A 27,977-nucleotide genomic window follows, 5' to 3' on the forward strand; every position below is an offset into this window, starting at 1 on the left:
CTTACAAAGTTAACTTGACTATAGAATCTTTCTTGATGTTCCTCCACCTCCCTACCCAATCTTTTACCTGTCTCAGCCACCCTTAATCCTACAGTGTTTATTACACTCTTATTTAGTCTTTTCCAAAGCAGGTAGTTTTGTTTTCACAGAAACAACCACTCTTTTGCATTTTGCACTCAGTTACCTTTGTCTTAAAGTATTTAATTAAATAATGCAATAGCAATTAAGATTCACACACATATTTGGTAGCAAACATCATGACTCTTGGTCAGCAGGCAACTTATCTGGAAGGAGGAGAAGGAATACAAGGGCACATTAGAATATGTCTTCCTGGCCTCAGCATCCAGAGATTTGAGAGGCAGCATTGACAGCAGGGCTTAATGAGGTGTTTCAGTTAACAGGGGTCAGTTAAGAGAACTTCTACTTTCTCTCAATTTCTAATCTCTTGCCATTCTGATCCATTCTACTCAGGCCTTTCAGACTGTGTCATTTTTCTAAATGGTTGTGTTGCTTGCCCGATCAAAAACATGCAACCATTTCTCTAATGCCATGGAACAAAGTCCTGAGTCCATCAGAAAACCTAAATTCTCAGCATGGCATTTCAAATCCTCAGTGATTTATCCCAAACCATCTCCCTAAATACATTTTCCTTTTCCATGCTTCAGAAATACTAATCCGCATTGAGTTTGGGTTTTGAAAACTCATAATCAACTATATTAATAGCTTATTAAAAATAAGCTTAAAATAGCTTATTAAGTTTTAATAGCTTATTAAAAGCCCTAAGCAGAATCAGGGCTTTCCGAGGGGCTCAGTGGTAAAGAATCCACCTGCAATGCAGGAGATGCAGATTTGATCCCTGGGTTGGGAAGATTCCTTGGAAGAGGGCATGGCAACCCATTCCAGTATTCTTGCCTGGAGAATCCCATGGACACAGGAGCCTGGAGGGCTACGGCCCATTGGATCTTGAAGAATCAAACACCGCTGTAGCGACTGAGCACACACCCATGCAGGCAGACTTCAGGTTTCTGTTAAGTCCTCTGCCCCTCTGCATATTCTAGACACTGCAGTCACTATAAGGGGTATACGAAAGGGTCAGAGAAAGGGAGAGACAAAGCATGTAGGATCGGTTGGCTCTGTGATCTCTCCAAGGCTTGGGGGCAGATCTTCCTGACATGAGTATGGTAAAATTTCTGGTTCAAACATACCCTTCAGAACGTTGCCTTTCTTCCCTCCAAGTTGTAGGATCTTGGTTTTCTGGCCATAATTTTGGGCAGGAGCTTGTTAACTACTTCTACAAATAGTATATGATAGAACTGATGCTATATTACTTTCACAACCAGGGAATAGAAAGGGTATAGTCTCCATTTGACTCTCTCCCTTACAATGCTTGCCCTTTGAACTCTGCCACCATATTGTAACGAAGTCAAACTAGCTTTTTTTTTGGTTAAGAGACCACATGGAGAAGCCCAAGTGGACAGGAACTCCAGCCCCAGTTGACAGTCAGTGACATGTGAGCGAATGAGCCTCCAGAAAATTCCAGCCCTCAGCTTTGAAGTCTTTCAGCTGAGACTCAGAAAGTATAGGACACAGGCAAGCTGACTCCACTATACTCTGTCCAAAAGCCCAACCCATAGAATCTGTGAGCATGATTAATTGTTTTTCTCCATCAAATTTTGGAGTAATCTGTTGTGCAATCACAGTAACTGAAATAGGCCCTTTGTACAAATAAGTAAATAGTACGTTTAGGGATCCTTGTCCCACAGTTTTAACTTAGAAATGGTTGAAGAAATAAATCCCTTCATTTGAGGACTACTTGCTCAATGCTCTTATCCCCAGCTCCTACTCTCATGTACTACCGGGCTGCACTGGAGTATGAAGCGGTATCTGGGGCCAGGACTGGCAGTCTCAGTTGACAGCCCGTCACCCCAGGGCCCTCCTGTGACCCCCTTGCCATCTTCCATGTGCTCTAAGCTTGTCAGCTGGCTGCCAGCTCAGTATTGCCAGATGATTCTTCTTCCCTCTTGGGCATGCCTTAGGCTCCCAGTCAATGCTTACAATGTCAGTTAATGCCAACCTCGGTCATCTTGGGCCATTTGAAGCTCTGAAATTATTGTGTATGTGCTTCCTAGAAAATCACTCCTGCTTTAGAATTTCTTCACATACTAATCTGAGTTCAAAAACAATATTTTCACATCATGGATAAAAAGGAGGTAAAATGATCACAATATGCTGTAAACAAAAAGGTAAAAAAAGGATTGGAGATATTTTGCTTCTCTTGGCAGCTCTCTCCCATCACCAGTGCCAAAATTCTTCCTGCCTCTTTTCTCCTTTGCTGGCTTTTCTTCATGTCCTTACCTTTGCCTGGAAATCCCCAGAACTGTAGCTATCTTTTTAGCTCAGTTAAAAACTTGTTGTTTAGTCACTAAGTCATGTCCGACTCTCTTGCGACCCCATGGACTTCACAAGGCTCCTCTGTCCATGGAATTCTCCAGGCAAGAATACTGGAATGGGGAGCTATTTCCTTCTCCAGGGGATCCTCCTGACCCAGGGATTGAACCCACAGCTCCTGCTTTGCAGACGAATTCTTTACTGCTGAGCCAGCGGGGAAGCTGACCAGCTCTTTTAAGAAGCCATGCTTGCTGTCATCTTATCCAACTTTATGCTCCCTCAAAATTTTGTTTATAATACTTTAAAATCCTCTTCTTGTGATTAAGATATCTGTACATGTGGATTATGTCCTATTTAGCAGAATGCCTTTCACATAAGAGATCCTCAATACAAGCTTGTTGAATTAAATTTCTGAGTTAAATTTCTAAATGACAAGGAACAGTGAAATAATATGATAAGGTTATCATATTGTAATAAAGTTTATATGATATGTATGTATTTCTTATATATTATAATAAGCTTCAGAAATTTAAAACTTATCAGATCCTTGGCTTGAGTTTGGTGTATTTGTGTATGTGTACATAAGTATAAATATATATAGATTTACATATGTTATAATTGGTGTCTCATTTCCTTCACATTTCTGTAATTTATTGTTCTTACTATTGGGCTTAACTTTGTATATAATTTCAGAAATGACTTCAAGGGACTTACCTGGGAGAAACAAGGAATTTTAGTGATGGCAAATTATCACAGACACCTAGTGTTTAATTTGGATAGTTGGTAGAAGTGTACCCTAATTATTTGGTTCTGATCAAGAATTAATAAACACTTACAGCAGCTAAATGTGAAAATTTGAACATGGAAAGTGATAGAAAATATGAAAAGAAGAAGCAAGAAAATTTTCCTATGTTTTAACATGATTTTAAGTTAAAAAGTGTTATTAGCATATTTCTATTTCAAAATATTTGCTAGATATATTGAATAGCTTCTACTTTGGAAGTGAGATAAACTACATAAAATAATTGCTTAGAACAAGTACACATGAATGAATTGTTCCTTACTAACAATATGATATACATCTTCCATTCAAAGATATTAATATCAATCCTTTCATTATGCAAAATTTTTTCCAGCTACAGCATTTCAATTAACATACCCATCTATTTCCATATGAACAGGGATCTGTGCTAATTTTATACTAATTCCTAAGATGAATAATTGAGATATTGGATGCAATGTCTCAAAAAACTGAATCTTGTTTGGTGCTTGAAGTAACAAGTCCTGAGCCATGAGTTAATCAAGAAAACTATACATAGGTCTTCATTAACATATCAAGAATCAGCCCACCAATAACAAAATCACTGAACATGCACATTTAATGGTGCAAAATTCAATCACACTTAACTCAGCCTGAAAATATCAGTATCTTAATAATCCCTTGTGTTTATATAGACTAGAAACTTTCCTGTGGAGACAGTGAAGTTCTTTTGCATATCTTTGATTAACCACATTTAAGAGCAGATGCCATTATCCACACTTGACAAAATATCAAAAAGGTGAAGTACCAGCCAAGGTCATAGTGCCAGAGAGAGATCTAAATCAGCTCTAGACGTCTTGGCTGCAATTAACACTCTCCTGAAGACAGAAGTAAACAGGACAAAATATATTTCTACACGTGGATGCTTCCAGGATATTATAAGGTCTCAAATGCTGCTGTCACCACCCTCTGCCACCCTCCCAGTGCTATAGGCACTGAATGAGGAAGTGTGAAGAGGGAAGGGGGCACCTGACAGCAACTTTGAAGCCTTGATTCTGGGAAAGGATATAAATGGAAACCAGAGACGTATCTACGTACCCAACTACTGCGAGCTGTGACTTGGTCATAAACATTCTATAATATGATTCAAGGACTGCTGTAACATGAACGTTTGTGATCATGGAATCCGGTACAAAGCACCCAGTTATAATACAGACCCCTTTAAAAATGCTAGAGAATAAAGGTTGTCATGTATGTGGTTTTGGGGAGCCCCAGCTGCTGGTCAGTCATGGGATAGAGGGTAGAGAAAGTGTGAAGGGGAGATGAAATTGGCAGAGTTGTCCGAGGCTCTCGGTATGTCCCCAATCCTTCCTCAGATGTAACTCTGAGGCCTGGTTAGTATTTGTATCTGGATAGAGAAATAAAAAAAAAGGAGAGAGAGAGAGAGAAGGAAAGAATAGAAAAACTCAGAAGTTAGGGTCACGCTGTTATATGGCAGAAACCAATACAACATTGTAAACATTGTAAAGCAATTAGCCTCCAATTAAAAATAAATTAAAAAAAAGAAGTTAGGGTTGATATTAGATCTGGATTGGAAAATAAAAGGCGTATCTTCCCTCACTGCTCTGTCCTGTGACACTGGAAGTGAAACTCATTTGTCACCCTGGATTAGATGCTCTTTATGAATCCTTCTAGTTCTAGCATTATTGTATCCTGCTTAAGTAAAGAGTTTTTGACAATTATAGAACAATAAAATTTATTTCCCCAGTGCTCTAGTCTGTTAACTGCCCTCCCTGAATGCATGAAAGTATGGCTGTTCTCTTAAAGGGATAGCTTAAGGCACATAAGTGCTACAAGGTCATCTCAACAGCTACAGGTAAAAGAGCAAGATGTGCTCTGTTTAGATATGTCAACAGCAAAGCTTACAGAGAACGTGAACTGACTTGATTCAACCCATTTCCAGAAGATGAACGTATATTAGAATCCTGAAGGAAATAAGGCAGAGAAACCTTTGCCCATAAATCAGCAATTACTGGTAGTTGGTCAATATCACAGGTTTGATAAAATGCCAGAGCCCACTAATGATATGAGACCATTAAGTCTTTGGTCACAAAGTCACAGCAAGACCTTGCTCAGATTTACCCTGAAGCTGTCTGGGCTTCGAGCTGTTGCTATGAATAACAAATCTAGTATTTTTCTTCTGCTCTCATTTCTGGGCTGCACTTGGACTTGGTGAAAACAAAAGCAGGCCACAGCAGAACAGCCACTAGAGACCAACATTACTGGTTGAGAACTTTGACACATAGAAAGCTAAACTCATCCAGCTCATGCAGCCTTGGCCCATGCCAGAATTGTATCTACAAAACTCTGCTAATACTGGCTGCTGGCTTCCTCAGTTACCTTGCAAGATGGATGAGAGACAGTGTTCTGAGACTGTAGGGATGCCCACTTGTGGCATCACTTATAGATTTTTCTCTTGCACTAGCTCTTTCAGTAAAATGAAAATAAAATCTGGACTTGGTTGTTATTGTTTAGTTGTTAAACCATGTCTCAACTCTTTGGTGACCCCATGGACTATAGCCCACCAGGCTCCTCTGTCCATGGGATTCTCTGGGCAAAAATACTGAGTGGATTGCCATCTCCTTCTTCAGAGAGTCTCCCTGACCTAGTGATCGAAACTGCAGCCCCTGCGTTGCAGTCAGATTCTTTAACACTGAGCCACCACTACTTGGCCTGTTCCTGAAGAAATTAAAACCATCTAAAGGAGTCACACACATGTTTAACAAGATTCTACCCATTCACTACCTTGTTTAAGACTTCAGTCAAAGCTGAGATACTGCTCTATAATATTGGTACTTGGTCCTGCTAAATCCTCCTCGTTTGGATACAATATTGGCAAGTGAAATGGCCTAAAGCATTTTCTTCAAAGTGTAGCTGAAGGCTCAGTAGCATTCGCATTGCCTGGGAGCTTGTTACAAGTTCAGAACTCAGGATCCACCCAAAATCAGAATCTATTTAATATGATTTCCAGGAGATTCAAAAGCTCATTAAAGTTTGAGAAGTACTGGCATATATGACTTTTACTATTTTTACTACAAATGGTATTTGTCAAGCATTCCCTGAAAAGAATGCCTGCTTAGATTCCTACTTACAGTAAGAGGCACAGACAGAACTGAAATAGAATGAACCACCAAACACAATTTGTATGTGAGGTCCAGCTCTCAGTCTAAATGAACATAAATGCTTACTAGTGAGAGAATAAATACTGATATTGTCCTTCCCCCCAAACGGCCCCTCCCATCCTTAAAATATGACCTTCACAAAAAGTAGCTCAAAAACCCACTCTTTTGAATTTCAAATACTTGTGTTGTTTTCCTAAAGAGGTACTTTTGAGTGATTGCATTAAGTTTGTTTTTTTGCTGCACTAAAGACTATGGAAAAATATTCATTATTAGGGAAAGAGGACATCCAAATTTGAAATTAGCTCAAGACCTCTCATCCTACAAAATAGTCCAACACTATATGAATAGCAATCTACTTAGGAAATAGTAAATCAAGTGCTTGGTTCCATAACAGATCAGTCCCGCTGACCATTGTTAAATCTTGTTTGGCCCACCTCCAAGATGTTTGTGCTGTTCTGGCAGCCACAGGCATTCTCAGGGGGCAAGAGGCCAAGAGGCAGGCGGAAGGGGGCCTGCTGCCAGCAGCCCAGCCTGGCTTTTCACCTCTTCTTTTAATGACTTGCTTTGTGACTTATTTGATTTGGAGGAAAGACCCCCTACTCTAAAGCAATCAGATCTCTCACCATTAAAGGCTGAAATGATAAACAAGAAAAAGAATAGCAAAAGGATAGTGTATAATAGGGAACTTTATCCTTGGTAACATTTTGAGAACCCCTTTAAAGAGGAAAGTCAATTTCTCCTCAAAACTTGGAAAACGTCTACAATTTATAATCAAAAGAAAGAGAAAAAAAGAAAGCTATTTTAAAAATTTGTTTTCCTATTTCTTTGAGTCAAATGGAGGAATATTTCCCCATAAGGTACTGAGGATTCTAGTCAAAAAATCCCAAACAGTTACAGCGTCATAAAGAATGATACTTAAAGATGCACTTTTAGGGAGCTTCTTTTCAGACGATGTTTGTCCCTTTACACACTATCCAAAAAAGAAACATAATCTGTTGCCTCTATTTGATTACATCATAGACAAATGGGCTTCCTAGGTGGCTCAGATGGTAAAGTATTTGCCTGTAATGCAAGAGACTCCGGTTTGATCCCTGGGTTGAGAAGATCCCCTGGTGGAGGCATGGCAACGTACTCCAGTATTCTTGCCTGGAGAATCCCCATGGGCAGAGGAGCCTGGTGGGCTACAGTCTGTAGGGTCACAAAGAGTCAGACATGACTAAGCGACTAAGCAGAGCAGAGAGATGAGAGATACTGCCGGATGAAGGAAATGCATCGTCAAAGGGTACTGAGTTTGGGAGAAGCTTTGTAATAAAGATTCATCAATTATTGTACAGATTTCATTTTAAATTATGCAGAATAAATTATTCTTGGGGCATGTGTACTCACTATATAGATGATATTATTTATATTAACTTTGGGAAAATATTTAAGGCTCATTGGTAAAAATAGGATATACTTCTTTATGTTCCAATGGATAAAACCTAGAAAAAATATTTTCATATTTTTCTTTTAAATAAATACACACATTACGTTACAGGGGGCCAGTATATTCATACTTGTGCCAGGACACAAATAAATGAATGAATACTGAGTGTTTATCTGGATAGTTTAGTCCCCTCAAGTCTTCTACTGAGGACAAAATAATTGTGAAGGATTAAATACTTTGAATTATATGGAAGGTTACTACTGAAACTCTCAGAAAGTCACATGTTACTTTTGCTTTATCTGTATGGCAGAGAAACTGATTTTTTTCTGTTGATTACTATGTCACTCTGTGAATAGACCACAGGGATCTGCTTAATGCAGACACACAAGAACTCTTTCAAAAGCATCTCCACTTAAAACAGGTATTCCTGTTGGAAGAAGTTGGAAGGAGAGAGATTGTAGCTTCATTTGGGCTCAGTGGAGGTCCTGACCATAATCTTCATTTTCAAGCTGTGTGTTCCATCTATCACAGAACCATAGGTGTGAAGCTACCTCAGGAAGAGTTCTATTGTGTCCACTGCTTCCAGGTGGAGCTTCTCTTTTATTCTCCACCACTGACAATCTTTTATTAATGCTAAACATTTTAAGTAAATGATCCAAGCTACAGAAGAAAGAACAGTACATGTGAAAACATTAAAAAAATTTTTTTTTGGCTGCATTGAGTCTTTGCTGTGACTTTCTCTAGCTGTGGTGTGCAGGCTTAGATGCCATGTTTCAGGTCACTAAACCTTAGGGAAGTCCTCTAAAATATTTTTTTAAAGTATTTCAAGATATCACTTATTTGCCTATGTAAGTTGTCTAAAGGTTTATCCGGTTATTTTAAACCATGTTACTGGTTTGTAATTAGTATTCACTTATTATTGGGCTTCCAATGTTGCTCAGATGGTAAAGAATCCACCTGTGATGTGGGAGACCTGGGTTCAGTCCCTGGGTTGGGAAGATCCCCTGGAGAAGGGAACGGCTACCCACTCCAGTATTCTTGTCTGGAGAATTTCATGGACAGAGGGGCCTGGCAGGCTACAGTCCATGGGGTCACAAAGAGCTGGACACAACTGAGCAGCTTTCACTTCACTATCAAAGACATTAGCAGATGTAAGTTAGGAGACCTATATTCAAGTCTTGGCTTTGCCAGAAATTTACCATAAGCCTTTGAATTAATTATTCACTTTTTCTAGGCTTTTCTCTCTTCTGATGACAATGGGAAGGATTAGACTAGAGTGAATTTGAAGGTCCTATTCTGACATTTTGTGCAGAAAAGACTCAATTTCTGATCTTCAACATGTTTTAATAAATATTAATAATATTCATACATTTGCATATTACTTTATAGCTCACAAAGTGCCTTCACATGTATTTCTTTTAAACCTCTCCACTGCCTGTGAGTTAGGCACATTTTATAGACCCGAGGACAAGCTCAGATAAGTTGTAGCTTACCCAAAATCACAGAGTTACTTATATAGAGGAGCAGGATACTCCCAAGTTCAATTTTCTTTCTATTGTATTCAGCTCCTTCAAGGTTATGATAGTAAGACAGAAGCATGATTAGTTAAGGTTTTGTTAAATTATAAAATAATAATGCAGTATCATTTTAAAAAAAGACTCTAGATTTAAAGTCAGAGAACTAGGTTTCACAGACAGTTCTGACACTTTGATTTGGGGAATTCACCTAACCTCTCTGAGTCCCAGTTTCCTTATCTGTAAAAAAAGGGATTTGGACATGACTTTGGGGCTTCTTGCTTAAAATTCGTATTTTCTTTTTAATGGCTGTGACTATATCTAGACTAATTTTGTGACACATTAATATTAAATTGAAACTTTTTACTAGATTGTAAGAAGTTAGAAAAAAGTACACGGAGAGACCATTTCTACTGTTGATTAGTCATGCTCTTTCAACAGCTGCATTTTAAAAACCCTGGACTAATATTACTGAGTGAAAGTCATTTTCCAACAAACTAGTTAACTTAAAATTTCACAGAGGGGTAAATTATTTTGGTTGAGTTATGTAAGAAATGTATGGGATTGCATTTTCTGAGAGGTCGTGACAGAAGAGCTTGTTTAGGAGCCAGTAACAGAAAACCTAAGGGTTTTTTCTTCACCTGCCTGTGAAGACATTTTGGGTCCCCTGGGAAGAATGATGAATGAGATCTCTGCCCCTCTGGTATATTATCTCATTGGCTTGCTTACTCCTTGTCATGAAAGCTTATTATAACTGGTAGACATTTCTTTCTAAGATGAAGAAAAATCACTTGAAAATAGAGGTTATGATGGTGAGAGCTTCAAGAGTTAGAGACAAAGAAGAGTTTTGAACCTGCTGCTTCTTTGCCCGCCTCCCCATCTGAGTAGAACATTGTAACTTTTGAAGCTAACATAGAATGGATCATAACCAGCTTGCTGAGCTGGTGACTTTAAGCACAATTAAGCTTTGTTGGGACTTTCTTTATTTGTAATAGCACTGTTACGGCGTGGGATGCTATTCAGTTGCAAACAACAGTCCATTTAATAACCAGGCATTAGTCCATCTATCAAATCAGAGCCATCATGAACTGATAAGTATCACCCTTTTCCTTGGCCTCACTTGGCTCTTCTGCCCAGCAAACAAAGCATACAATGGCGTGGCCCATGAGATGAGAGGTTGGAGAGAGAATAGATTGAACAATGATGATCAAAATTCCATTTACTCACAGAAATGGAACTTTGCCCTAGTCTTTTCCTTTCTTTAAATATAACCTTATATACATTCCAAGCAGGACTTCAAATGCTTTAGAAACAAAACTAAACCAAAATACTACATGAAACAACAGCACCAACTATTACATTTCTTACACACCAAAAAAAGAGAAATGTATGGGAGGGCAGGCAGAAGATAGGCACTGAAAGATATGAGTAAGAATTTCATGGCATCATCACTAAAAACTAAAAACAACTCAATGTTGATCACAAGTAGAATAGGTAAATAAATTATGGCATATTTGGGCAACAGCAACTCAATAAACTACTACACTTAACAACATAAATAACTCTCCCAAATCTAATGTTGAGAGAAAGAAGCCTGATTCAGAAAAGTGTATCATGTATGAACCTAACTATATAAAGGCAAAAGTTAGCAAAATGTATCTCTGGTATTAGAAGTCAGGATAATAGTTACCTTTGAGGAAGTATAAACAGTACAGATAGGGTTCTGAGTGCTAGTAATTAATTTTTTTTATCTGAGTGGTGAATATATGTGTATGCTCACTTTTTTTTTGTTAAACTCTTCACTTACATTTTGTGGCTTTTTCTGAATATATTTTAATGCTTCAATGAAAAGTTTATTTAGAAATTAAATGAGAACCTGTTTTAGCAAGATTGAGTCTGAGTACTTTATGGACATCAACTCAAGTCTCTCTGGCAACCATAAAAGGGTCAGTTTCATTTACTTGTAAATTAATTTATTATTTGCAATCCACTCTTTATTTTAGAATAGATCGAGATTTACAGAAAAGTTCCAGTAATGGTACAGAGAGTTCCCTTATATCACTCATCTGTTTTCCCTTTATTGTTAACATTGTATGTTAAATAGTATGTTTGTTAAAATTAAGAAACCAACACTGGCACATCACTATTAACTAAATTTCATTCATCACTCTACTACAATTAGTTTTCCAACTAATGTTCTTGCCATGTTCCAGGATCGCATTCAAAAATACCATGTTACATGTAGTGGCCCTGTTTTCTAACAGAGAGAGCTCTGGTCTGTGAAAATTTCTGTTTTTTTTTTCCCATGAAAAAAATTTTGGTATTTTGTTCAAGTTTTTTATAGGATACCTGGAGTTTTTGATGTTTTCTCAAGGGTAGACAGGGTTTATGGGGTTTGAGGAAGACTGTCACAGAAATGAAGTACCCTTTTCATCACACCATGTCAAAGTACATGCTACCAACTTGGCTTATCACTAACGGTGTTAACTTCCATTTGACCAAGATAGTGTTTCCCAGCTTTCTCCACCATAAAGCTACTTTTCTCTCCTTTCCATTTTCTTTGGAAGCAAGTCACCAGGTGCTGGCCACACTCAAGGAGAGCTGAGGGTAGAATGGGGATTAAGCTCCAATTTATTTGAAAAATTTCCAGCTTTGTATACAATTTATACTGTACATCATATATTAGCTCCGTTCAGCTATATAATTTAAGAATAAATATATTTATTATTTTGCCTCTTTAGGAGTAATTAGATAGCAAGTAATGTGTGGTTTTACCTTTCTTCATTATTAAATGTGTTCCATCTTAATGGAAAGTGTGCCATATGCAAGATAAATACGCAAACTAAAGAAAGGGTAATATTTTCTGTATCGAAAATACATTAAAATGATTAAGGGAGACCATGGGAGCATCTTCTTCACCAGAGGTAATAATCACGGGCTTCGGAATGTTGGGAGGGAGATGAGCCTGCAAAAAGGATTTGTTTCTGGGACGGAAGAGTTTTGTAAATTTGGTGAAGTATGCCTTTAGAGCACCTATTACTTCTGTTCCCCTTTTCTTCTGAGAACATCAACACCCATAATCCTTGAGCATCCCCTGACCCAACGACTCTAGGCTGAAGAAGCCCTAACTCTACTACATTACTGACGGCAGGCCGATTAGAGGAAGAGATTATTTCCACAGCACATTTGCACCCAGTGCCCCTTGAGGAGTAACTGGCAATTCGTAGGGTACCGCTCAGGCCAGAACAGCAGTAGGAAGCTCCTCCCCTCGGCCTGGGAGGGGGCGGTCCAGACGCCGACGTGGCCCCGCCCCGTCCTGGCCCCGCCCCTCAGCGCGGCCCGAGCGTCTTCCTTCCGGGTCGCCCTGGGCCGGGCTCGCCGCGGTCTCGGCGCAGCGCGGGAGCCTGGGAGCCGCCCCCGCGCCCCGGCCTTCCCGCGCCGTCTGGTCGCTGGTGAAGCCACGGCGCGCGCCTCTCCCGGACCCTGCAGGGTACGGCCCTTCCTTTACTTCTCCCTCCTGGGGGTCTCAGTCTTCTTCCGGCGCTGGGGCTGGGCCGGGCCCGGGCGGAGCCGCTCTTTGGGGAGCCGGGGCTCCCGGCAGAGGTCCCCGCTCCTGCTTTCCGCCCTTCTGCCGCCAGCCTGCGTTTCCTGGGCTTGCTTGGGACCCTGCAAGCATCTAACTTGCCTCCGGCGCCGCTTCTCTGCACGACTGTCTGCTAGGCGTGAGGCGTCGCCCAGTGCGGGCGGCGCAGGGTTGTTTACACTGCGGGGTTGGCAGGTAGCGCTGACCCTGCAACCCCGAGTTGGCCACGCGCCCGCCTGTGTACTTGTTGCTCCTGCGCGTGCTACTTTGATTTCTCTTGGGCACCCGATGGTTTTCGCCTAGTCAGGCCTGTGTCTTAACTCAGGACTGTAACGAGATGCCCGGCGGCAGCCCTGTTTCTCTGTTTAGAGCTATCCTTAGAATGCAGTGAGATGGTGAGCATCCACTTGGCCTTCTTGTCAGCCTGTTTGCAGTGGGAGCGGTTTGGGATTTCCTTGATGGTTTTCCAAATACTCGTTGCCACAAAGCCTTTCATGTAGTCACGAGTTAAAATATACAAGTAATTAGAAAGTTAAGATGCTATAAACCTGCGATCAGGTAGTTGAAGGGGCGTCTGGCTTTATGCCCTGGAGGACTCACTAGGTGCGGAGATCTTGCTTGCTTTGATGTCTTAGAGGACACAGGCTGCCTTTACTGCTTCTTGGCATGCCCTCTTTGGTGTCTTAAGTTCAGAATATAAATACATTCCGCCCCCCGCACCCCCCACCCCTTAAAGCTCACTTCATGCTTGTGTTGTCCTGTATTACAATATGTTGGCTGAGTAGAGGGATATTTTCCTGAGACATCAAGGCTTCTCTAGTCCTTTATTAGATACTCAGCTCTTGGGGGAAAGGGACAGTGTATGTAATCTTTTTAGTGGTACTGTGCGTCACCCCATAGTAGACACTCTACTTCTTCATTGAATTGGCTCCTTCTTTCCGCACTTCCTTTCAGAGTACCATTTCTTTTCTACCCTCTTTCTCCCTTTTCACTACTCCCCCCAAATTTGCTTTTTTTGGGCCCTGCATTTACATACTCTTCCCTTTTATTACGGACGTAAAAATCAGAAAAGTCAAATCCGTATAAGATAGTTATATCCTTTTTACCAGCACCCATGATCCAGTAATGCAATTACAGTCCTGTGTACAAGGCATCTTAAAATGTTGCTATTTATCTTTTACTTCTAACTATGGCCAGTAAAGAGAAAACTCCTATTTCTTTACTGTGTAAGTTTCATTGCCGCATCATCTTTAACTTTTGCTGTGATCAGTGTAATCAGTTTTAACTTCATGGGTCTAACTCTGGTATCCTCTTAAGAAAGATGTTTTGCCACATGAATTGTATATAAATACTCCTTTATTTTCTTCTAGTACTTTTCATAGTCTTATTCTTCATATTTGGGCTTCCTAGGTGGCTCAGTGGTAAATTATCTACCTGCCAATGCAGGAGATGCTGGAGATGCAGGTTTGATCCCTGGGACAGCAGAATCCCCCGGAGAAGAAAATGGCAACCCACTCTAGTATTCTTGCCCGGAAAATCCCATGAAAAGAGAAGCCTGGTGGGCTAGTCCATAGGGTTGCAAAGAGTCGGACATGACTTAGCAACCGAGCATTCTTCATATTTAAGTCTTTACCTCAAATGTATTTAGTATGAAAGTGAAAGTGAAGTCGCTCAGTCCTGTCCGACTTTTTGTGACCCCATGGACTGTAGCCTACCAGGTTCCACCATCCATGGGATTTTCCAGGCAAGAATACTGGAGTGGGTTGCCATTTCCTTCTCCAGTATTTAATACAAGCAAGGAAATAAAGCACCCCTTTTTCTTTTGTAGTTGTCAGCCATTGTCCCCACCAGCAATTGTAGAATTCTGTTTTCCCCTACTGATGGCAAATACTGTTTTTATCTGAGGCCCTAATTCTAGTATATTTTTGAAACTTTTACTGAATTAATGTTTAGCAACCTCTGGCTTCCTGTGCTGATACCATGCTGCTCTTATTACTTTAGTTTTATAATGTGTTTTAATGTATAGTGCTTCAAATAGTGCCCAGCATATTGTAGACATCTCTAAATATTATTGAAATGAACCCGTTTAGAGAGGGTAAGTTGAGTCCCTTTTTACCCCTTCCTCTCTACCCCACCCCTTCCTTAAAGTTTCTTGCCTCTTGAAATTATTTTTTAGCTTGCCTTTCTCATGGTCAGTTGAATTTTTAACCATTGTTAAATAAATCCCTTCTCTTGCTAAGTTAGAACTTGCCCTGTTAAAGTTGCTCCTCAGAATTGTACCTAGAAAAGCAGCTTGATTCAAAATCTGGGTGTCTTTTGACTTTGCATTGTGTGTTTGTGAGTGTGTCTCTCCTCTTCACTTAGGACTCAGAATGTTCTGTAGTAGGTTTCAGTAGCTCTAAGGGATAAATTGGGCTTCCCTGATAGCTCGGTTGGTAAAAAATCCACCTGCAATGCTGGAGATTGATAACTCAGTTGGTAAAGAATTCGCCTGCAATGCAGAAGACCCCGGTTCAATTCCTGGGTCAGAAAGATCCGCTGGAGAAGGGATAGGCTACCCACTTCAGTATTTTGGGCCTTCTCTTGTGGCTCAGCTGGTAAAGAATGTGCCTGTAATGTGGGAGACACGGGTTCAATCCCTGGGTTGGGAAGATCCCAAGATTCCCTGGAGAAGGGAAAGGCTACCAACTCCAGTATTGTGGCCTGGAGAATTCCATGGACTGTAGAGTCCCCAAAATTTGGATGTAACCCAGCGACTTTCACTCACTCACAAGGGATAAATGCCTGTAGACATGATCCCTGGGACTGCCCCATGTCCATTTGTGTTTTACGATTGAACAACTTAAATGTAATGAATTTTCAAGTGTTGTTATAATAGATACTTAGAAATGTTATTAGATCATAGAATAAATGCATACATTCTTTTAGAAAAGTAATACAGAAAGAGCCAAAGGAGCAAGTAAAAATGTGTGTCCACCTCTCTAGTAACCCCATTCCCCAGAGATCGTCACTTTTAATCATTTGTTCTCTTTTCCTTCCAGACATTAAAAATACATGTGTGTAAGTCTACATGTGTTTCATAACTAGCAGTATACTATGTATAATGTTAAGTAACTTCCAGTTAGTAATAATTGATGAACATCTTTCTGTGTTGGTGCATATAACATTATCTTTTAAAAGTCTTTTTGATATTTCATTGTAGGAATAACCCAAAATTTATTTAACCAATCCCCTGGTGATATTTAGGCTATTCTGAATTTCTTTCTATTAGAAACAAAGCCTCAGGGATTCCTATTGTGTGTATATATTTGCACATTTATTTAGTTCCTTAGTGTGAATGCTTAGACACGGTATCGCTGGGTCAAAAGTTATATACCTTTTTTAAAAAATAAAAAGTTACATATGTTTTAAATTATGATAGATCGTTCCATATTTCTCTTCAAAAGGTTGTTGTCAGAGTCAGCTTATACCGTTTCTGAAAATGTTGCCTGCTGTTGCTGAATCCTTGCCAGGAATTGTCGAGATTGAATTTTACCCTGTTTGCAGGCTCACCGTTTGATGGATGCTGGTAGAAGACAGGAGCCAGCAGTAACAGTGGGCAGAGATAATTATTTCTGTAAACTTTTTATTTTATATTGGAGTATAGTGGATTAATAATTTTGTGGTAGTTTCAGGTGGACAGAAGAGGAACTCAGCCGTACATGTACATGTATCCATTCTCTAAACTCCCCTTCATCCAGGCTGCTGCATAACATTGAGAGAATTTCCTGTGCTATACAGTTGTTATCATTTTTTAGTTGCTAAAGTCTTTGTTGATTATCCATTTTAAATATAGCAGTATGTACACGTCAGTCCCAGACTCCCTAACTGTCTCTTCCGCCAGTAACCGTAAATTCATTCTCTAAGTCTGTGAGTCTGTATCTGTTTGTAAATAAGTTCATTTGTGTATTTTTTGAGGCTTCCCTGGTGGCTCAGTGGTAAAGAATCTGCCTGCAATGTAGGAGGTGTGGGTTTGATCCCTGGATACAGAAGATCCCCTGGAGAAAGAAGTGGCAACCCACTCCAGTATTCTTGCCTGGAGAATCCCATGGACAGAGGAGCCTGGTGGGCTACAGTCCATGGGGTCCCAGTCCATAGGGTTTCAAAAGAGTCAGACACATCTCAGTGACTAAACAACAACAAATATTTCTTTTTAGATTTTGCATATAAAAAATGTTCTTTGATATTTCTTCTCTGTCTGTCTGACTTAACAATCTCTAGGTCTATCCATGATGCCACAGATGGCATTGTTTATTTTTAATGGCTGCGTAATGTTCCACTGCATGTATTGACCACATCTTCTGTATCCATTCCTCTGTCGATGGACATTTAGGTTCCTTCCACGTCTTGACTGTTGTACACAGTGCTGCAGTGGATGTTGAGGTGCGTGTATCCTTTCAGACCATGTTTTTCTCTGGATATATAATTTCCCTCGTGGCTCAGATGGTAAAGAGTCTGCCTGCAGTGCGGGAGACCTGGGTGCTGTGCCTGGGTTGGGAAGATCCCTTGGAGAAGGGAATGGCAACCCATTCCAGTATTCTTGCCTGGAGAATCCCATGGACAGAGGAGGTTGGCAGGCCACAGTCCATGGGATCGCTGGAGTTGGACATGACCGAAGCAAGCAACACTTTCACTTCGCTTTCATGTGCCCAGGAGTGGGATTCCGGGGTGATATAATAGCTTTATTTTTAGATTTTTGAGGAACCTCCATACTGTTCTCTGTAGTGGCAGAACCAATTTACATTCCCACCAACAGTGGAGGAGGGTCCCCATTTCTCCACACCCTCTGCAGCATTTATTGTTTGTGGATTTTTTGGTGATGACCATTTTGACTTGTATGAGGTGATAACTTAATGCAGTTTTGATTTGCGGATCAGGAAGCAACAGTTAGAACTGGACATGGAACAACAGACTGGTTGCAAATAGGGAAAGGAGTATGTCAAGGCTGTATATTGTCACCCTGCTTATTTAACTTATATGCAGAGCACATCATGAGAAACGCTGGGCTGGAAGAAGCACAAGCTGGAATCAAGATTGCTGGGAGAAATAGTAACCTCAGATATGCAGATGATACCACCCTTATGGCAGAAAGTGAAGATGAACTAAAAAGCCTATTGATGAAAGTGAAAGAGGAGAGTGAAAAAGTTGGCTTAAAGCTCAACATTCGGAAAACTATGATCATGGCATCTGGTCCCATCACTTCATGGGAAATACATGGGGAGACAGTGGAAACAGTGTCAGACTTTAATTGTTGGGGCTCCAAAATCACTGCAGATGGTGACTGCAGCCATGAAATTAAAAGACGCTTACTCCTTGGAAGGAAAGTTATGACCAACCTCGATAGCATATTAGAAAGCAGAGACATTACTTTGCCAACAAAGGTCCGTCTGGTCAAGGCTATGGTTTTTGCAGTGGTCATGTATGGATGTGAGAGTTGGACTGTGAAGAAAGCTGAGTGCCGAAAAATTGATGCTTTTGAACTGTGGTGTTGGAGAAGACTCTTGAGAGTCCCTTGGACTGCAAGGAGATCCAACCAGTCCATCCTAAAGGAGATCAGTCCTGGGTGTTCATTGGAAGGACTGATGTTGAAGCTGAAACTCCAATACTTTGGCCACCTGATGCAAAAAGCTGACTCATTGGAAAAGACCCTGATGCTGGGAGGGATCGGGAGCAGGAGGAGAAGGGGACGATGGAGGATGAGATGGCTGGATGGCATCACTGACTCGATGGACATGAGTTTGAGTAAACTCTGGGGGTTGATGATGAACAGGGAGGTCTGGCATGCTGCAATTCATGGTGTCGCAAAGAGTTGGACATGACTGAGTGACTGAACTGACTGAATAATTAGTGATGTTGAATATTTTTTCATGGGCCTTTAGGCCACCTGTGTGTCTTCTTTGGAGAAATGTCTGTTTAGATCTTTTGGCCATTTTTTGATTGGGTTGTCTGTTTTGATGATACTAAGCCTCATGAGGCTATCTAAAAGGGTTGTGCAGGCTTCCTGATGGGAGGGACTGGCAGTGCAAAGAACTGGTTCTTGCTCTGGTGGTGAGGGCCTTGCTCAGTATAACTTTAATCTGCTTGTCTGCTGCTGGGTGGGGCTGTGATCCCTCTCTGTTAGTTGTTTGGCCTAAGGACCCAGCCCTGAGCCTACGGACTCTATGGTCCGGCTTGTGGAGGCCTCCAAGAGAACTCACACCAGCTGGTACTTCTTAGAACTGCTCTGCCAGTCCCCTTGTCCTTAAGGTGGACCACTGCCACCCACACCTCTGCAGGAGACCCTCCACCACTATAGGTAGGCTTGGTTCAGTCTCCTGTGGCATCCCTGCTCCTTCCCCCTGGGTCCTGTGTGTACCCTCTGTTTCCCCCGGTGCCATGGAAGTCCTGCAGTCAAATCCCACTGGCCTTCAACGTCTGATTCCCTGGGGGTTCCTGGTCCCTTTGCTGGACCCGCAGGCTGGGAATCCTGATGTGGGGCTCAGAACCTTCACAGTAGTGGGAGAACTTCTGTGGTTTAATTGTTCTGCAGTTTGTGTGTCACGCCCCCGGCAGGTATGGGATTTGATTTTATCGTAATTGCACCCCTTCTGCCGTCTCTCTGACTCTTCTTTGCCTTTTAATGTGGGGTATCTTTTTTTGTCGGTTTCAGTATCGTTCTGTTGCTGCTTGTTCAGTAGGTAGTTGTGGTTTCCGTCCTTTCCCGGGAGGGGGTGAGCGCTTGTCCTTCTGCCATTCTTTTCTTCTGTCACTTCCTTGAACCGTGATTTCCACAGGGTGATGTGATGAGGGCCAGGTAGTTCAAGCATATGCAGTAGATTACATTAAAGGAGTGAAACCCTGAGTTTAGGGAACCTGACTGTTCATAACAGGCAAGCAAGTCTGCCTAACTTTTACCCTAGAGAGAGGCATTATCTTTATTATGCTGGAGAGTAAAAGAAAAAAAATCTGCCCTCTACTCCAGGGGGAGACTTCTCTTTATGTGCCAACGATGTTTGCTGTATAAAGACCTTTGAAAGGATAGTCTGGAACAGAGATTATCAGTGTCCCTGCTTGTGAGATGTGCAGACATGTGAGCGACCTGTGAAGAATTGTTCTGCAACAGTCACTGCTAAAATGATGTCATTTTTTTACATTTTATGATGTTATGGATGAAAGGTACTTTTGCTGTTTTAATTTTGCATTTGTTTGCTTATTGATGGAGTTGAATATCTCCTTGCCTATTCATATTCTTTGCTTAATTTTCTGTTGATGGTCCTCTTTTTCATGTTAATTTGTAATAGCTCTTTGCATGTCACGGCTGTCAGTGACTTGGTACACCATTGCTAGTATTTTTTCATAGTTTATTCTTTAAATGCTTTTTCTGGGAGCTTTTGCCATGTTGTTTTTGTTCAGTCACTAAGTCGTGCCTGACTCTCTGCGACCCCATAGACTGCAGCACACCAGGCTCCTCTGTCCTTCTCTGCCTCCCAGAGTTTGCTCAAACTCATGTCTATTGAGTTGGTGATGCTATCTAATCATCTCGAAAGCTTTAATATGTATGTTGTCAGTTCTGTATTCTCTTCCTTTATGGCATCCTGAGTTTCCATCCCAAGGTTATTAAAATGCTCTCTGTACATATTCTCTTATTGGATATTTTGTGTTACTTACTTAAATTTTAAAAAATGGTTGCTTGGGTAATACAGCTGACCCTTGAATAACATGGGTTTGACTTGCAGGAATCGATATACCTGTGGATTTTTTTCAGTAGCAAATGCTCAGAACTAAACAATTCACTGTTGCATGAACCTAGGGATACAAAACTGTGGATAAGGAGGAACTGTGCATATGCATGGCCAGTTGTAAGTTATACATGGGTCTTCAGCTGCACAGAAGGCTGGTGCTCCTAACCCCTGCATTGTTCAAGGATCAACTGTATTCTAAATTTACTTTTCTAAGTGTGTAGACATTTTCCCAAAATATTTTTGATAAGCTGTCATTTCCCTGTTTTTGGCTTGACACATTCCTTGTACTATATCACTATTTACTGTTTTCTCAAAACTGATAAATCAGTAAGCAGAATATATTAGCCTCTCACTGTGACTATGAATTTGATTGGATTCATCCTTATAGATGTTTGTTCTTAGTGGATTTCAATCTTACAAAATATAAAATATGTTTTGCTCTGTTTGATGATTTCTGATATTACTGTTGCCATCTCTGTCAGTTTTGTGTGTACTGGATAGATTTTTATTGCTTATATGTTTCTTTCAGTTATTTGCATCATTTTGCTTTACTCTCTTATAAATATCAAGCATCATTTAGTCAGACTTTTATTTTTCCTTCCAACCTTCACCCTCCCAACCTGAAAGTTTTTCTTTATTATTTATTTTGCATTGTTAAAAAGCTTTTTATAAAAGATAATCATAGGTTCACATGCAACTGAAAGAAATAATAAAGGAATATCTTATGTATACTTCACCCAGTTTCTTCCTGTGGTAACATCTTGCATGACTATAACACTATAGTACACCTGGGAAGTTGACATTGACCCAATCTACACACTTTACTCAGATTTCCTCAGTTTTATGTGCCTTTGTGTGTGTGTTCTCTGACATTTTACGTAGATCTTGTCATGCCACCACAGTCAAAATGTAGAATCACTCCATTACAAGGATCCCTTGTGCAAAAGGACTTAACTTTTTCACAGGAAAATTTAACCTATTCATATTTACTTTTTTTTTTCCCCTCCCCTGAAAGTTTGGAAATTCTGAAAGGATGTAGAACTGACTTTCTTTTGCCCTTATTCCTCCATTTAATGAGGCAAGACCTTGACTCTTTGCCTTCCCCACATTCTTGGTTCTATTGATTTGATTTCCTTTTGTATCACTTCTGTTTTTCCCTAACCATCCTGTTCAACTTTACCAGTACTGCATCTGTAATGATTTAGATTTAACTATAAGGCACTGGTCACTTGAATATTGTGTCTTCCTCTTTTAAAGTTTATTTACTTTAATTCATTTGTTTTTTGACTGGAATACTTTCTTGAGTAATGTTTTTAAGAAGAGTTATGGGAGGAATACTTGCGTGTCCAGAAATAGTTTCTGGCTTGTTGTTTGTTTTTCTATGTGAATAAAAGTTTGAGTCAGTTCTTTTTCCTTTGTAATTTCTAAAATGTTCCATTATCTTTTAGCATTTTTTTGAACTTTCATCAGCTTCAATCTCTTCTTGAATTCACTTTATATAGGTATTGGGTTTCTTGCATCTGTGTTCCTATTTTTTCATTTAAATTTTCAATTTATTTTGACTACTATGATTTTAATTTCTAAAATTTAAAAAAAAATTTAAAAATTAGCTTATACTTATTTTATGGAGCCTATGTCATGTTAATTCACACTAAAGATAATAGTTATTATTTTAAAACTCTTCTCCTATTTTTTGCATTAACTTTTGTTGGAGACAAGTTGCTCTAATTGCCCAAGTTGCTTCTAGGTCTTTAGGATGGATGTCTAAGGCCAGGTGAGTTGGCTGGGGCTCTGAGATCAGGCTTTACCCTGAGCATAATGAATGGGCAGAACATGTCAACTAGTAGATATTATTCAGGGTGTGCTGGTCAAAAGCTGACTAATAAGCTAAGATGCCCATAGACATGGAGAAGGCAATGGCACCCCACTCCAGTACCCTTGCCTGGAAAATCCCATGGATGGAGGAGCCTGGTAGGCTGCAGTCCATGGGGTTGCGAAGAGCCAGACACAACTGAGCTACTTCACTTTCACTTTTCACTTGCATGCATTGGAGAAGAAAATGGCAACCCACTCCAGTGTTCTTGCCTGGAGAATCCCAGGGATGGGGGAGCCTGGTAGGCTACTGTCTTTGGGGTCACGCAGAGTTGGCTATGATTGAAGCGACTTAGCAGCAGCAGCAGCAGCCCGTAAACAACCCAGTTCTGGGATACCAGATCTCTACCCTGTCTTGGTCCACAGTGAAGACTGAAAATAAAAGCATACAGAGCAGTCTCACTGCCATAAGCATTCCTTTGTGTGGCCCCTTTGTAGTCATCAGACTCAACCCTGTCTTCTTCCCTAACTCCCCAGTAAACACTGATCTGCTTTCCTTCCCTATAATTTTACCTTTTCCAGAGTATCATGTACATGAAATTAAACAATTGTGTAGCCTTTGTGTGTGTCTTCTTTCACTTACAAAATGCATTTTAAGTCATCTTTGCTGTTACCTGAGTCAGTAACTCATTCCTTGTTATTGCTGAATAGTAGTTCCCTGAATAGGTGTACCACTGTTTATCCGTTTGCCTGTTGAAAGACATCTTGGACATCTCCAGATTGGAATGAGAATGAATAAATCTGCTCTAAACATTTGCGTACAGGTTTTTGTTTGAATATAGGTTTTAATACATTTGAGTAAATATCCTAGGAGTGGAATGCTAGATGGTTTGGTAAGGGTATATAACTTTATAATAAACTTTCAGACTTACCCAAAGTGGCTGTACCATTTTCTAATCCCACCAGAAGCGTTTGTAGCATCCAGTTTGATATTATCTTAGAACTGATTAATCTGTATTTAACTGTTCTCAGATTTAAGATATTAAACACTATCTGTCTTAGGGTTTATTCTTTTGAAATTGCTCCTAAGTAAAACATTTGCCAGGACACACAGAAGTATGTCATAAAAGAAAAACAAATGATAAATTGGACTTAAAAATAGAAAACTTTTCTAAAGAGAAGCTATTTTCTAAAGATAAATCTATTATCAAGTAGATGAAAAGGCAAGCACAAATAGGGATAGATTGGAAGAAGCTATTTGTGAAACATATATCTAGAAAAGAGTGCATCTAGAATGTATGAAGAACTCTTACAACTCAATAATAAGAAAGCAAAAAAATGAATAATAAAAAGACAATTAAAAATGGGAAAAATACCCATTTCACTAAAGAAGATACATGTGGCAAATAAGGACGTGAAAATAAGGGCACATCATTAGTAGTCAGTTGAGAAATGCAAACTAAAACCATAAGGTATCATGACCCACCCACTGGAATGGCTAAAGATCGACAGTAATAACTGTTGGTGAGGATTTGGAGCAACCAGAACTCTCATACATTGTTGGTGGGAATGTAAAATGTTACACTCATTTTGTAAACATTTTGGTTCCAGAAACAACCCAAGAATATGTCTGCTTAATAGAGATGATTCAGCAATAAAGGAACAAATGACTGATAAACATAACAAGAAGGATCAATCTCAGTTATGCTGAGCAAAATAGACTCAAAAGTACAGACATGTTTCACTTTATGTAACTAGAATAAAAGGTAGTCTAATTTATAGTGACAACAAGCAGTGTGTTTTTTTTTCCTGGCACAGGGAGTTGATGAGTGATTGGGAGAACAGAAATTTTTTATTGGGTTGCTCAAAAAATGTGGGTTTTTCTGTAACATTCTATGGGAAGACCCAAACTAACTTTTTGGCCAACCAATATATCTTGGTCCTGGTGGTGGTTTGCATTGTTATATGTCTTTGTCAAACCTCATTGAACTGTACACTTAAAATGGAGTACATGTTTTAGAATGTAGATTATACCCTAAAGTTCATTTAGCAGTATTATGCCATTTTAATTAATTGCTTTTTTAGCTTGAATGGCTAGCAGTGACATACCTATGATTTTGTACTTGGATTTTTGTTAGGAAGGCTAACTAGATTCAGTTATTTTTTAATTAGGTAAAATGCTTTTTATTTTAATGTAAAAATGTATCACTAGTATTTGGCTAAAATAAATGTACATTTACCTTATGGTTTTAAGAGCTAGGGAGGTTTTTTTTTTTTTTCTTTCTTCAGTGCGTCCATTAAAATGATCTATAATCAGATATTCTTAAGTTTTAATACTCTGGGTTTTAGTTAAATGTATATCTTGTGTCTGTTAAAAGTTTCGGGTTATTCTAATTTGTAGTTCTTCCAACTCAGATGATTTATTCTTACTCATCATAAATAATTAAGAAAAAAGTAAAACAGAGATGGCATTAGTGGCATTTGTAAGTAAGGTACTTTATAGAATCATGCCTGTGTGACTAGAAACGTCCTTATTTGTCACTTGTGAAATAGTATCTTTGGTAGGAAGAGGGTTTCCAGATCTATTGTATCAGAAAATCACAATTCACTTATCCTGTTATGTGGCTTTTTTTTTTAACATTGACTCCTAAATTCTTTTTTCTTGCTACTAAAAGATTGCTTGTGAAATGTTTCATAAATTTAGATTTGCTTGTTAAAATCTAGGAAAGAAAGAGAAGAAATAAAGCATTGTACGGAACTAACCATTGTCAGTTTCTAGTTTAAGTTGGTTCTAAACCTCATCCTTGGTTTTCTGACAAGTTTATTCCTAATTTCGCTTGTTAGGCATTTCCTGCTTCATCCTCACCGTTTGCGTGTTAACTCAGCAGAAATTCTGAAGAGCTCATTGTGTTCCATGCTTTTTGTATTTTCAAGGCCTACCTTGATTTCTGGAAGATTTTTGTTTACCTCTTTGTTTTTCAAGCTTTTTCCCTGGCCTTCAGGTTTTTCTTCCTGGTTGCTTCTCCTTTTGCTTTATTTGCCTGGGTTTTCAAATAGCCATAAAGCAGGATAGAAGGCTCTCTTTTCTTTGTTCATCCACATGGTTCAGTTAAACTCTACCTGTTTATTTTGTATTGGGACCTTGTTGATTAAAATCTGTAGTCATAATAAAGATGTTTCAACTGGAGAAGAATTTACATAGAGGAAGAGAGAGGCACTTAATGTCATAATATTGCACCCCCGGTAGTCTCCTTACTGACACTGCTGTATGTTTTCAGTGTGGTGCATTGTGAATAATGATGAAGGAAGAGGGATGCTTTTGTAAGACTCAAGCTTTGCTCTTCCCTAGTGTACCTAATAGCAGAAAAATATTAACCTGTCTTTTTTACCCTTACTCTTACATTACTGCCCTTTTTGGCCTGTCTCTTCTCTTTTACTCTGAAGTTATCTCTCTCTCGCTTTTTAAAGAACTTTTTCATCCACAGTTTTTTTCCAGTTCTTCATAATCACCATATGGTCTTAACATAGATTTGGAGTGTTAAAAAAATCATCATATTTGAGAAAATAGCTTCTTTTACCTCCCCAGTCATGTCTTTCATGTGTCTTTCTTTAATTTTAATCAGTTGCTTTGTGGCCAAGGTCAGGTCTCTTTTATGTATTCAAGACTGCTTTTGTATTAATAGAAGTTACCACTTTTTTACATTCTCTTTGAATAGTAAAATTTCAATATATATATACTATTCCTTATTGGATGGCTTCAAGGAAGGTCATATATTTGATTCTTACCTATTGTGTTTCTGTTTTTATTATCCATTTCTCTCTCTTTCTCTGTATCAAGATATGGAACATTTTTTTTTGCCTTTTTTTTAGTGGGGGGGGGGGTTACATGTGCCTTATGTGACTTGAAGGGTCACTGGTTTATTTTTGTGTCTATTTTAAACTTACTTATTTTCATTCTCTTCTGCCATCTACTCTGCCAGTCTCAAAAAAATGAATAAATGTTTACTGAGCATATATTGGCATGTGCTAAGCCCTAAGGATATAGTTCTCATTAAGAAATATTCTTTTAACTTGAGGAATTTGTAGTCTATTATAGTAGGAAAAAATATCTCAGCATGTAAGAAATGGTGGGCTTCCCAGGTGGCGCAGGGGTATAGAATCCGTTTGCCAGTGCAGGAGATGCAAGAGAGATGGGCTCGATGCCTAGGGCTTGGGAAGACCCCCAGGAGTAGGAGGTGGCAACCGACTCCAGTGTTCTTGTGTGGATAGTTCCCTGGACAGAGGACCTTGGCGGGCTACAGTCCAGGGAGCCATAAAGAGTTGGACGTGAATGAGCTCACACACACATAAGAATTGCACACGAAAGATAAGAACGGAAAAAGTGAGTAGTGGATAAGGCCTGAACCTTCAAGGTGAGTAAGAGGGCGTCAAACGGAGGAAAAGTAAGGGAATTTCAGAGCCACAGAGCCTCCGTGGGAGACTGGAGGTGCCGGGGTGTGCAGGTGCAGCTGAGGCCGGCGTAGGTGCTGTGGTAGGTCTGTAGCAAGGGCGGGCTGTGGGAAGTGGGAGACACAGGGAGAAGACAGCCCAAGATACGTGGGAAGTAACTGAAAAGACAGCTTCCTTTAGTGGAACCTCTAGCTACTTTAGAAGAAGGAGGAGACAGGGGTCCGAGGGAGGACACGGAAGTTAGCAGGGAGGCAGGAGGAGATGGGAGAGCATGGTGGCCTGGACACCGCAGAGGGCAGGCCGGGGGAGAGGGCTGGGTGGGAGTCAGCCGCTCTCCCAAGTTCACATATGACCCCTTTCTTTCCTAGACTGACTTTCCTCCCTTCCCCTATGTCTGGATTTCTAGACTCAACCTGAAAAGTCCTTTCCTCAGAGGAGTGTCTTGATCAGTTTCAGCAGGATTCAGATTCAGCAGGATTCAGAAATGACAGCATTTAAAGTTCAGCTTTTTTTCTGGATTTGTTACCACATTCCGCCCTCTGTGACATTTCGGTAACATCCTGCCAGGCTGCCGAAACTCTTGGTTTTTTCTGTCACTTCGCTGACATGTCTCTGTGGGCTGTTTTGCAAGTACGTATTGTTATGACTTGCCTCCAGTGTAGGACTGTGCCTTTTTGCCTAGCCTTTTTATCTTTTCCCATATCTTTTCACTTTAAAATAAGTTGAAAATATGCTGTGGAGTTTTAAACTTGTTCTCCAGGTTCTCCCACTATACCATGAACCTAAGCTTTCACTCTCATCCCAGTTACCTCCTTTTGTTGATTTCATGAAAAGCCCCTTTTCATGAAAAGCTCCTTCCTCCTGGTTGCTCTGCCCTCTTCTCTGCAGTCCCTGCCATCCTGTTTCTCTCCGCCTCATCGACTCCCCATCTCACTTCAAATCTCAGTAGTAAACATATGTTCTCCCTTGTCTCTACCTCTTAATTTCTCTTTTCCACTGTTATTGCTTTCTCTGTAATTGTATTATTTAACTTTGTTAAGCATTCTATAATATGAAAGATGAGGTTGAAAATAAAGTTGTATTCTAATAAAATGATGTTGCAT

The 27,977-nt window shown here is 39.9% G+C and overlaps 1 protein-coding gene across 3 annotated transcripts in view; it reads left to right on the plus strand.

The window, feature by feature from the left end:
* Positions 1-12,606: 12,606 nt before the first annotated feature.
* FBXL4 (F-box and leucine rich repeat protein 4) overlaps positions 12,607-27,977 on the plus strand; it is a 73,863-nt gene continuing 58,492 nt past the window's right edge. For 2 of the 3 annotated variants that reach the window (XM_020899770.2, XM_070450074.1), the window contains exon 1: positions 12,607-12,760. The gene's annotated coding sequence lies outside the window, so the exon portion shown is untranslated. Of the gene's footprint in view, positions 12,761-16,399; positions 16,448-27,977 lie in introns of all 3 variants that reach the window. The other variant, XM_020899772.2, reaches the window with a different exon arrangement.

This window comes from Odocoileus virginianus, chromosome 19 (genome assembly GCF_023699985.2).
Source record: "Odocoileus virginianus isolate 20LAN1187 ecotype Illinois chromosome 19, Ovbor_1.2, whole genome shotgun sequence".
Classification (NCBI taxonomy): Eukaryota; Metazoa; Chordata; class Mammalia; order Artiodactyla; family Cervidae; genus Odocoileus; species Odocoileus virginianus.